This window comes from Lissotriton vulgaris, unplaced genomic scaffold (assembly GCF_964263255.1).
Source record: "Lissotriton vulgaris unplaced genomic scaffold, aLisVul1.2 SCAFFOLD_4905, whole genome shotgun sequence".
Classification (NCBI taxonomy): domain Eukaryota; kingdom Metazoa; phylum Chordata; class Amphibia; order Caudata; family Salamandridae; genus Lissotriton; species Lissotriton vulgaris.
The window spans coordinates 85624-97229 of NW_028252796.1; the positions used below are offsets into that span (position 1 = coordinate 85624).

Consider the following 11606-nt stretch of genomic DNA (forward strand, 5'->3'; position numbering starts at 1 on the left):
CTGATGTGAAAAGAAGGTCAAGTCACGAAGCATAATTGAAGCTGCTGTTTAAAGCAACAAACAGAACTTTGCTTTTATTACTTCTGCTGTATGTTACTAGTTTACTATGAGAAGCAGAGGGAATATGTTTATTAGTTTCCTTAGATAAAGGAAGGGTGGAATCTTTCTGCATGTTTCTACACGTTTCGAGCTACTGCAGCTTTTTGTTTTAAATGGACTTTTATTGAACTGTTTCTAACATCTTTTTGCAACAAATATCTAACAGTTTTTATTTTTACTTTTGCACAAGAGGTTTAAAGTTCATTCTTCATGTTTGCAAACATGTTAGCTGCTGCATATGTAGGAGCTACGCACCAAGGTTTGTGGGAAAGGTGATGGTGTGACCATGTATTATACGGGATAAAGTACCACCTGGTGCATATAATAAGATTATTGCAAGTCACCTCAGAGTTCCGTAACCTTTGTGTATCTGTCTATCATGAGGTGGTGTGCACTCCAGGAGAACCCTACAGTGACAACAACATCCCTGGTCGGCCCTGCTGTTGAGGCTGAATACAGACTAGGATTTTTATATCATGAACAGGAGACGACTGTGTCTTACCCAATGTAACTGTGCAACTAGAAACACAGTTCCCTCTCCAGACTGCACATGTCTGCTATTCTCAATGAACACCACATCACTTGCATCCGACTATTATGTGTGATTCTGGCCAGTAATTCCTCCCATGAATTGCGCTATTTCCAGTTCTTCAGCCTGGAATGGGGACGAACAAGGAACAAGTAGAGCTACTGGCCTATTTGTCTCATGCAGAGTCCCATAACCAGGCCTGTTTCTGCACAGGAAGGATGCAGTCCTGTGTGGAACCAGAGGAGGAGAATGCAGGGAAACATCTGCACCCTGTGTACTCGCACTCTGGGGGTCAGTATCGCTCAGTGGGTTCCATCCAAACCATAATCCTCCCCTCAGAGACTTTCTAAAATCTGCCCATACGCATTTTGAAGAGGTTACATGTGTTAGTATGCACTCCGAGAGTCCATTTATAGCAAAACACATACCTGGGGTAGCTTCAAACAGAAATAAATCTGATTTTGTATTTCCTCTCTCCATTGAGTCTTCATCTGCAGTATGTGTATCCAGTCCTAGGAATGATGGAGGCACAGACTGACCCCGCTCATCAGGTCAGAGCAGTTCTGCCTTGCAGTTCTGATGTTGATGCTGTGATTCAGGGTGCAGTGGTTCGAGTATGTAGTTCTGATCTGAACCCTCTGCATCAGTACAGGGAGGTTCTAGCTTGTACTTTTGATCTGAACCATGTGCATCTGCACAGGTCTGTTCGAGCTTGTCGTTCTGATCTGGTTTCTGTGCTTCAGGAAGCACTGACTCTAGCTCTTGGTCCTGTGCCGCAGTGTGCAGTGGTTCTAGCTTGTAATTCTGATCTGAACCATGTGCATCAGTATAGGCCGGGTCTAGATTGTCATGTTTGTCTGGTTCCTGTGATTCAGGGTGCATAGATTCAAGCTCGTAGTTCACGTTTGGATCCTGCGCATAAGGAAGTTCCTGCTCCAAGCATAGGTGTTGCTGTAAGCACTGGGTTTGTTGTGACCCGAAATCATCAAAGGACAATAGCCCAGACTCTAAGTGTTCATGTGATGACATCCCATCAGGTGACATGGGTTGTAGGCTGCGGTTCTCCTGGGGATCTTGGAAATCAAAACACATCAATTCTTCCTCCAAGGGATCATCAGGTCCGTTCCCATCTGGTAGTGTGGGTTGTATACGGTGGTTTTGCTGTGGTTTGTGTCCTTCAGGAAATAGTGGGTGTGGGCAGAGGTTCTGTTGCTGGTCCCAGCTATTAGTAGACAATGGGGATGGTTCTTGCTTCAGGGGCTCATCTGGCTCCCACTCTTCTGGGAACGCCGTCTGTACGCTCTGGTCTTGCTGTAGTGTCTGCCCATCAACAAATTCTGAGTGAAGACACAGCTTTGCCTCCTGTGATCTGCATGGAGGATCTGTCTGAGGGCACCGGGATAGAGGACAATCCTGCTGTACTCCATTTCTGTCTGGAAACCCAGGCTGCAAGCACTGGTCCTGCTGTGGGTGATGTCGATCAGGAAACATTGGCTGTAGACAAAGGTTTGGCTCCTCTGGACGCCCTTGAACATCAGTTGGCGAGGAGAGCGTACAGTCCTGGTTTGAGGCATGCCCATCATAACACACTGTCTGAAGACACAAGCTCGGATCCCCTGGCCTGTCCAGTTGACGTGTTGCAGGAGACCGGCTAACAGTACAATCTCTAATACTCGCCGGACAGACCACCTCCAAAGACACTGCACCATTATCTAGGGAACCTTGATCCTTTTCTATCCAGATTTTCTTAATCAGCCCAGCGACTCTAGAAGGTACGTCCTCCACAGTATTCATCAAGTTATCCAGTTTGGCTTCCAACTCCTCCAGCATGGATAGAAGGATAATGTGGGGCAGGTTCTCCGAAAGCGGTTCCAGCTCATTTTTCCTCTGAGCATCATTTCGGGATCTTGAAGTTGAGACGTCATGAAGAGGATAAGATGGGACTGTAGCTCTTACGGATTCACGTGAACACTGCGCTGTCACTTTCTTTTCTAGAGCCCGTCTTCTGCCCATTCTGGTAAATTGATGTGAAAGTCTCAAGTGTCTGCAGAGGAGAGGAAAAGAGAAAAGACAACACGTTATCACAGGACAGTTAGGTCAAAATACTCCAGATCAGAGAAAATTGCGAATTTCTAAAATCTGAAAAAAATTGAATCATTAAAATTTCACAATACCCGCAACATAGTTCATATATTATGAAAGGCACGGATTTGAAATGTGTTTCCAACATTACGTCTGTTCCTTGGTCTGCTCAAATTTTACACTGTGCAACCAGAAAAAGAGAATACTGTAACAGTCTTGCAGCAATGAAAGGTTTATAATACCCTGGCAGACAAGACTGCGCTATCATCCTCACTTGCACTGTACACCTCTCTTTTGCAGTATTCAGGTCAGTGACTGAAGCACACGCCAACATACCAAACCTCTACAGGATCTACAAAACGCTTGTTATGTCATTACACATATAGAGAGCATGTTCAACCTGGGGTTTCTTGGAACTGAATCAGAAATACATAAAAGAGGAGAAAACAAACCATAACGGGGAAGAATCTAGTCTAAATAAGCTTGTGGGCTGTCAGATTTCTGGATGAAAGGAACTTGTACCAAAGCTGCGTCCACCTGATCTGATCCTCTGTAATTTCGGAATAGACAGTAAATTCAAATGAGGAGATCTCTGCTTTTGTACGGGTGTATGCATTTCCACCTGGTTTGCAATGAAGTGAGGGGCTAGACCTCTCACCCCTTTAGGGCTGAGGCAGAGGGTCTCAGAGTGGATTTGTTATTTCAATATAGGTGTGGCGTGGGCCCACCTCTGAAGATGATGTAGTACACAAGCTGCGTCGCTGTGAATTATTTGCAGTCTATGAATTGTGATATTTGGTATTCTTACATATACTCGGTTGGCATAATGCGATCTAGATAGGACTGCGGTGAACGAGCGCTTTATAAATCCCTTTTATCATATTGTTAGAACGGGCTATTTCTGGTTAGCTAAGGCTTACGCCAAAGCCAGGCAGAAACCACCATTCTAGTCAGGGCAAGGGAGTCACACGCCAAGATAACCCCTGACACCCCCTTGGTAGCTTGGCACGAGCAGACAGGCTTATACCGGAGGCAATGTGTAAAGCATTTGCGCATGCATACAACAGCAACAACATCCTAGGCACACCACAAAAGGAACTCCACACAAGGTTATATAAAAATAACTTTTGTATTGTCAAAACACTTCAGATAGTAATCACATCATATACATTGTGCCAACTGGCACAGGCAATATTCACAAGGGATTATTTACAGGACAGGGCCACATGGGACACTGTCAGAATCAACACTTTTAGAACTAGAAATACTGTTAGAAATAGCACTTTGTAGATCATAGAATAATAATCACTTTTGCACACAACCAGTAACTACTGGCAACAGGTAAGTACCACCTACGCAACCCTAACCACCTTAGGAGAATGTCACGCAGGGAACCAGGACCTCACTAGGACCACCTGTACTAGAAAGAACAACCACCTAAGTATCACAATACAATTAGGGGTATAAGCAAGAACACATTACACATGATGCATCACAACATTCAGAGGTGTAGGGAAGGAAAACACATGATGCATAAAACATACATTCAGCGGTGTAAGAACAAGGAAGACACATGATGCATAAAACATACATTTAGCGGTGTAAGAACAAGGAAGACACATGATGCATAAAAACATTCAGTGGTGCCAGACCACAACTCAATAGCGCAAAAACACATGATGCCTAAAAACATTCAGAGGGGTAAGATCAAGGTGCGTAATCATATTAAATGCATTACATTTCCTAGCACCACATCACATTGCGCAAAACTACATAAGCCACCACTTGGGGCAGTCCCTAGGCCAACTGGCCTTGCAAGGGCTCAAATGCCCTTAGTCAGCGACCTTCTGAAGAAACCCACAGCAGACCCCTCTGAACTTAAAAACTACCGACCCATATCCCTCCTCCCATTCCCGGCCAAAGTCATCGAGAAAGCCGTCAACAGCCAGCTCGCCGCCTTCCTTGAATCCAACAACTCCCTCGATCCATCCCAATCCGGGTTTCGAGCCAAACACAGCACCGAAACCGCCCTCATCGCAGCAACAGACGACATCCGAACACTACTGGACAATGGAGAAACAGTGGCCCTCATTCTACTCGACCTCTCCGCCGCCTTCGACACTGTCTGTCACAGCACCCTCATACAACGCCTCAACAACATCGGCATACAAGGAAAAGCCTTGGACTGGATCACCTCATTCCTCGCTGGGAGAACTCAAAGAGTCCGACTTCCCCCATTCAACTCTGAGGCCACTGAAGTCATCTGTGGCGTACCACAAGGATCTTCACTCAGTCCCACCCTCTTCAATGTTTACATGAGTCCACTCGCCTCCATCGCGCGTCATCACAACCTTAACATCATCTCTTACGCCGACGACACCCAGTTAATCCTTTCCCTCACCAAAGACCCTAACACCGCCAAAAACAATCTTCACGAAGGTATGAAAGAAGTAGCCGAATGGATGAAACATAGCCGCCTAAAACTCAACTCAGACAAAACGGAGGTGCTCATCCTAGGATCTTCCCCCTCTGCCTGGGACGACTCTTGGTGGCCTTCCGCTCTGGGCACAGCACCCACACCCACAGACCATGCACGCAACCTTGGCTTTATCCTAGACTCCTCTCTCTCGATGTCCAGACAAGTCAACGCAGTCTCATCCTCCTGCTTCAACGTACTTCGCATTCTCAAAAAGATCTTCCGTTGGATCCCCCTCAAGACAAGAAAAACGGTCACCCACGCACTGGTCACGAGTCGACTGGATTATGGTAACACACTATATGCCGGAATCACAGCAAAATTACAGAAAAAACTACAACGCATCCAAAACGCATCAGCGAGACTCATATTAGACATCCCTCGCCAAGATCACATCACCGGACACCTAAAAGACCTCCACTGGCTTCCCGTCAACAAAAGAATTACATTCCGCCTTCTCACCCACGCACACAAGGCCCTCTACAATCTAGGACCCGAATGCCTCAGCACTCGACTGTCCTTCTACAAACCCACCGCCAACTAAGATCGTCCAATCAAGCCCTCGCCGCTGTCCCGCGCATCAGAAAATCCACCATGGGTGGCAGATCCTTCTCCTTCCTTGCTGCCAAGACCTGGAACTCACTCCCTAATCACCTCCAACTTACTCAAAACCACATCTCATTCAGAAAAGAACTTAAAACCTGGCTATTCGACAAATAATGAACCCCCTCCCCAAGCGCCTTGAGACCCTCTGGGTGAGCAGTGCGCTATACAAATGCCCGAACTTGAACTTGAACTTATTAGTTTCCAACAGTGAAGAAGAAGAGAAGAGACCCTGAGAGAGGAAAGAGGGTGAGACTAAGAGGAGGGGGTCACAGAGGAGGGAGGGGGAGGAGGAGGAGGGAGGGGCAGAGGGGGAGGAGGGAGGGACAGAGGAGGGAGGAGGAGGAGGGCGAGCAGGGGGAGAGGGGGGGGAGAAGGGGGAGGAGGGGGGCACAGAGGAGGGAGGGGGAGGAGGGTAGGAGTGAGGGGGGCAGGGGAGGGGGGGCAAAGAGAGGGGAGGGAGGCAGGGAGGGGGCAGAGGAGGAGGGGTAGAGGTGGCCAGAGGAGGAGGAGGGGGGCGAGGGGAAGAGGAGGGGGAGGAGGAGGGGAGGGGGCAGAGGAGGGGGCGAGGGGCAGAGGAGCGGGGCACAGAGGGGCAAAGGAGGGGGAGGGAGGAGGGGTGAGAGGGGGGCAGAAGGTGCCGTTTATAATAAGTTAACCCATCTCACAAACACATTTTGAAAGCCTCTTGTATCTCTTGTAGCTTCTGCATGTTGTTTTTGTGTAAATGTTCGATAATCTATGACTCATAGTCACTTTAACCCTTTCGCTGCGGCGGCTATTCCGTCGCAGTGCTAAGGGGCGGGGGGGGCCGCGCGGCGCTCCGACGCTGGTGACGGAACTGCTCCGTCACGGCCCTTGGGTGAGCTGTGCTTGTGACGCAACGGTTCCGTCATGGCCCCGCACGCTCAATAGAACGCGCTGCGCAGGCGCAGCGAGCGGGCCGTGATGGAATCGTTCCGTCACCAGCACAGCCCATCCGAGGGGCGTGGCCGAACGGTTCCGTCACCAGCCTGGGAGGGGTTAAGAGTTCGGCATGTGTGATGCGAGCCTCTTGTAGGGCCGGTTCCCTTGAGGTCTCAGTGATTGCTGTCTGCTCCAGTCTACTTTCTATTTCTTTTAGCTCTCTATTAATCGTTTGTCGGGCTCCCACTATTGTGCTGATCGCTACACCTCTATTAACTGTCTCAAATGCCTCCCATTCTACTTCTCGTGATTCTGCAGTCTCCATGTAGGGATTGGAGTAGGAATTTTCCATCAGGAAAATGTTACCTCTAGGGGGTTGTGGTCCGACAGCATTTTCCCGAGGTCTGTGCTTTGGGCAATTTGTGCAACCAGGGGCTAAGAGCAAAACACCCTATTTGTGTATGTAACATATGTGGGGGAGAGTAAAATGAACACTCCCAGTCGCTCGGGTTTTTAGTGCGCCAAGCATCAGTTAGTGCCCATCCCTTCACCCATCTATGCAGAGAAGCTGCCTGTTTCTTGGCGCCTGCTCCCTGCAATGGAGGGTGAGAGCGATCGAAGTCTATATCAAGGACTGCATTGTAATTGTTGGACTTGGCCCTTCTGGCAGGTTCCCCTAAACTTTTTGCTTTTAATGGTGACCTGGAGATGGTGATTTTTGGGTTCTGCTCACTTTCACTGTGTCCCAGTGGAAAGTGCGTGCACACTCTGAGTGCGTGGAGTAAGGTTGGCCTGCCCTCCCATAGGAATGCATGGGGAATGTCTGTGTCCCTGGTAGTTCCTGATGCGTGGGGTATACAGGCTCGAGTCTGGTATGTGCGAACTCGTGTGATTGAATGCTGCGAAATGATGTATGTTATGTTATGTTATGTTATGTTATAAAAGCTCTTCTATAGCGCACGGATACTCACAAGAGTGTCCCGGTGCTTTGGCAAAGAGAGAAAATCAGTACATAACACAGTGCTCTGCGCAGGTGGCAAAGATATTACTGGGTGAAAAGCCACGTCTTCAGCTCTTTTCGAAAGGCGAGCAAATTGGACAATGATCGCACAGCCATTGGGAGCTCGTTCCAACAGCAAGGGGCCAGATAACGGAAAGAGCGGCCTCCAATACGGGCACGCTTGATTATAGGGACAATAGCTTTTGCTTGTTGTGCAGACCTCAAGGTTCTCTTTGGAACATAAAAAGCCATCAGTTTCTGGAGGTACTTAGGGCCGATGTGATGAAGGGATTTAAAGGCCAGAGTCAAGATTTCAAAAGTGACTCTCTTGGCAATGGGGAGCCAGTGTAGCTTCTCAAGCAGCTCTGACGCACGTGCCCTTCGCGGCAGTCCGAAGATAGCTCTAGCGGCCGAGTTTTGCACAACCTGCAAACGAGCTGAGAGATATTTGGGGAGGCCTAGGTAGAGAGCATTGGCATAGTCAAGCCGCGAACCTATCAGGGCTTGAACTATGATTTTTTTATGTTGAAGAGATATTAGAGGGAGGAATTGCCGCATCATCTTCAACATACGCGGCGTGTATGTGTCTAGTATGGAAGTGCCACTTCTAGACATGGCTGTGCGTGTGCTGTAAAGGTACTGGCGTGTGATTGGCTGGAGCTGGCTGGGATGCCAGGCTCCATGAGTCTGGATGGGTCTGCCCGGTGGTGAGTGTGGAGATTAGCATGCTGATGGCTGGTGAGGAGTGCACATGGGTCCTGAATAGGGCTGGGCTTTCCCCCCACAATGCTGGCTCCGCCCCCTGTGGTGAATCTAAGGACCCTAACCCTGCCAGTGAATAGAGTGAGGGGGTGAGCACATCAAGGGTGCTCCCAGACCAGCTGCAACTGGTTCTTCCCCCACCCTACCCACAGACAAAGGAATTTACAGTATAAGAAGGGGCTGTGTCCCCTTACAATTTGTTCTCTTCCAGGATCCTATCTGAGGGGGCTGTTGCTGCTGCTGGGCACCAGGAGGACCGCCACTTGGACTGCCTCCCTGCCTGGAGGCCCAGTGAGCTGGCTCTGGGCACAGCCTTGCCCCCCTCTCTTGCTGCACCTCTAAGGACTTTGCTGGAGCGCTTTATTTTTGTCCCTAGCGCTCTATAGCACTTTATTTTGCTTATAGCGCCTGGGAGCACTTTTCTTTTAGCCTCCTGACCCCCTAGCACTCGAGGGCGTTTCACTTGTTCTTCGCCGGTGCCCACCCGGCATTTGGCCCGTTTTTTGCCGATTTCGTGCCCCTGGCAGTTGCCCACCCCGGCAGGGACCTGGTGCTGTTCTTGAGGGCCCGAGCGAGTGCCAACCTCGCTTTATATTTTAATTAGAGAGGGTGCCTACCCCTCGTTCAGCAGAGATTGTCCCAGCCGCCCGGCGCCCGAACCAGAAGTCAGGAAGGCGGGGGCGGGACCGAGGGACACCCAGAAGTGCTCGAGTCAAAACCGTAAGCGGACGGGAGCCCACCCCGCGCTCCGGTGAGAAGAGAAGCCGTCGTCTTTTCTTCCCCCCTGGGGCTCCCAAGAGCGAGGGAGAGCCCCGAAGAGCGAGAGGGAGGAGTGTGCAGAGAGAGCCCCGAGGAGCGGGAGCTCTTGTGAAGCCGCCGGGAGAGAAGCGAGTCCCCGGAGAGAACAGCCCGGTGAGTGACACGGGCTGGGGGGAGCTCTGGGCGTGATCCTGAGTGCCTCAGGGAGGCACAGTCTTATCTCGAGTCCCCCGAGTGGGACTCCGACGGCAGGGGCACTACTTCAGAGCCGGAGAGGCCCCATTGTTGCAGAGCGTACAAAAAGCTCCTGAGGGCCCAGTTGTTTGGCAAGAGCCTGCGAGGCTTCAGCGTTGGCCCCATCATTGTTCTACAGCTGCCCAGCACTTCGTGGGCAGCTGCCACGTTTAGGCACCCCTGACTTTGGGACACAGGGCGTCGTAGCCCTAGAGAGGCCAGTTGGCCTAGGGACTGCCACAGGTTGTGACTAATGTGATTTTTGAGCAATTGTGTTCTTTGATACACCTCTGAATGTTTTTAGGCATCATGTGTTTTCCTTCCCTGCACCTCTGAATGTGTTTTAATGCGTCATGTGCCATGTTCTTACACCGCTGAATGTATGTTATGCATCATGTGTTTTCCTTCCCTACACCTCTGAATGTGTTGTGCTGCATCATGTGTAATGTGCCTATGCCCCTAAATGTATGGTGATACTTAGGTAGTTGTTTTTCTCCTAGTACAGGTGTTGCTAGTGAGGTCCTGGTTCCCTGCGCAATATTCTCCTAAGGTGGTTAGGGTTGCGTAGGTGGTACTTACCTGGTACCAGTAGTTACTGGTTGTGTGCTAAAGTGATTATACTCTATGTTCTAAGTGCTAATTCTACCAAGTGCTAAGTTCTAAAAGTGCTGATTTCTGACAGTGGTCCAGGTGGCCCTGTCTTGTACATATCCCCTGTAAATTCTGCCCGTGCCTGTTGGCACATTGTAAAGTGTGTGTTTTTACCTAATGTGTTTTGGTGTAATACAAAGGCTATTTTTATACATAAGCTTGTGTGGAGTTTCCTTTGTTGTGGGCCTTGGGTGTTGTTGCTGGGTGCGCGTGCAAACACTTAACCTACATAGCCTCCAAGTTTAGCCTGGCTGCTCGCGTCATGTTACCTAGAGGGTGAGCAGGGGTTATCTTGGTGTGTGACTCCCTTGCCCTGACGTGGAAGTGGTGGTCTCTGACTGACGTTGGCGCAAGCCTTGGCCAGCCAGGGATCCCATTTCTAACAGTAATCCCCTCCCAGAAGCCAGGGGGATTCTACCCAATCAGCTACGATATTGTTTTAGGTACCTAAGAATGTATCCTGCTCTGTATTTGGGGCGCCTATGCTTCCAATCACTATATACATGGCATCTAGTGTACCGTGGATCAATACATATCTACTGTTCACAGCCACTCTTTGGTCTAATGCAACAAAGGGAGTGCCGTTTCTGATCCATATAGCAGCTCCCCTTGCAAAGGTAGAGTATGTTGTATGGTATAATTGACCCCTCCATTGTCTCTGTAGCTTGGTGGCCTCTAAGTTAGTGAGGCATGTCTCCTGCAATAAAACAATATGTGACTTCCACCTATTCAATTTGGCATATATTCTGTGACGCTTATGCACAGATCCCTTTCATCTAACATTCCAGGTTGTTATTGTGTACTTTCCTAACATAGCCATACGTTTCTGTATATTTTGTCTTACGACTTGTCATTCTTTGACAGCTTGTATACATAACGGACTTACCTAGGAGTGAGCTAACTGTTTAGAAGGTCTGTCCGAAGAACTATGGTGGACCAAACTACAAAACAAGGTTGATTATAATACAACTTGAACTTTGGTGCAGTCTCAGTGGGGGAGATGGGTACCATAGTCTGCCATGTTTCTATGGGCGGAGTTCTCTCAGCTGCTATACAGCTGGCCGGACGCAGGCCTTTTTTAATGTTGTGAATGTATCGCAAGGCCAAAAGGGCATATAGTAAAAAAGAACAGAAGAGAACCCTGCCAGAATTTATTTGCACACGGCCCTATATATTTGTTATGTTAGTATGAATTTGTGGAGCGCACATTCACCCTGGGGTTTCTTGGCGCTGTGTACCGCTGGGGAACCCGTCCTGGCTTTCCCTGTGAGATGGTCCCTATTGGGCATCCCCAAGGTGAAGCCAGGCATCCCCGGCAGCGAGGGGGCCATTGTGGAGATTAAGCAAGCTATTGCCCAGAATTGCAGCATGGGACCCATGGTTAGAGAGGCACCGAGGCGAGATTTATCGAGCCCGCTGACATTGGTTCCGTACCCTGCCGCGTCGGGAATTGAACCCTGGTCCCGGGCCGACCTCTGCTTGTGGGTCTGCCGCCTCTAACCGGT

At 49.4% G+C, this 11606-nt stretch overlaps 1 pseudogene; it reads right to left on the reverse strand.

Annotated features, from left to right (window-relative positions):
- Nucleotides 1-694: 694 nt before the first annotated feature.
- Nucleotides 695-2641, reverse strand: LOC147662013 (uncharacterized; annotated as a pseudogene).
- Nucleotides 2642-11606: the final 8965 nt, after the last annotated feature.